Raw genomic sequence first — 528 nt, forward strand, 5'->3', positions numbered from 1 at the left:
ATGCATAGATAATAAGTGTTATCCAGTGTGAAAATAATGTAGTAGGAGCAGCAGGCTGCCTCCCGCCACCCGTGAAGGCTCCCAGGCACTAGCTAGCTTTACCCAAAATAATCACATGGAAACTGTAATCTTTTAAGCTCTGTTTGGCCCATTAGCTGTATCCTCTTACTGGCTAACTCTCACATCTTGCTTAACCCATTTCTAATAATCTGTGTAGCACCATGAGATGGTGGCTTACCAAGAAGGATTCAGCATGTCTGACCTGGCGGCTGGCCTAATGGCCTCTGGCTCCCTGCCTTCTTCCTCCCAGCATTCTGTTCTATTTACTCCACCTACCTTATTTTCTGTCCTATTAAATTGCTAAGGCAGTTTCTTTATTAACCAATGAAAGTAACACATAGACAGATGACTCTCCTTTATCATTTTCTTTTTTTCTGTTTAAACCAAAAAGAAAGGCTTTCACTTTAACATAGTAAAATTACATATAGCAAAACAGTTATCAAGCAAGAATTATAGTTACAATATTTA

This window comes from Alexandromys fortis, unplaced genomic scaffold (assembly GCF_014885135.2).
Source record: "Alexandromys fortis isolate MF-2015 unplaced genomic scaffold, M_Fortis_MF-2015_v1.1 scaffold_175, whole genome shotgun sequence".
Taxonomy (NCBI): Eukaryota; Metazoa; Chordata; class Mammalia; order Rodentia; family Cricetidae; genus Alexandromys; species Alexandromys fortis.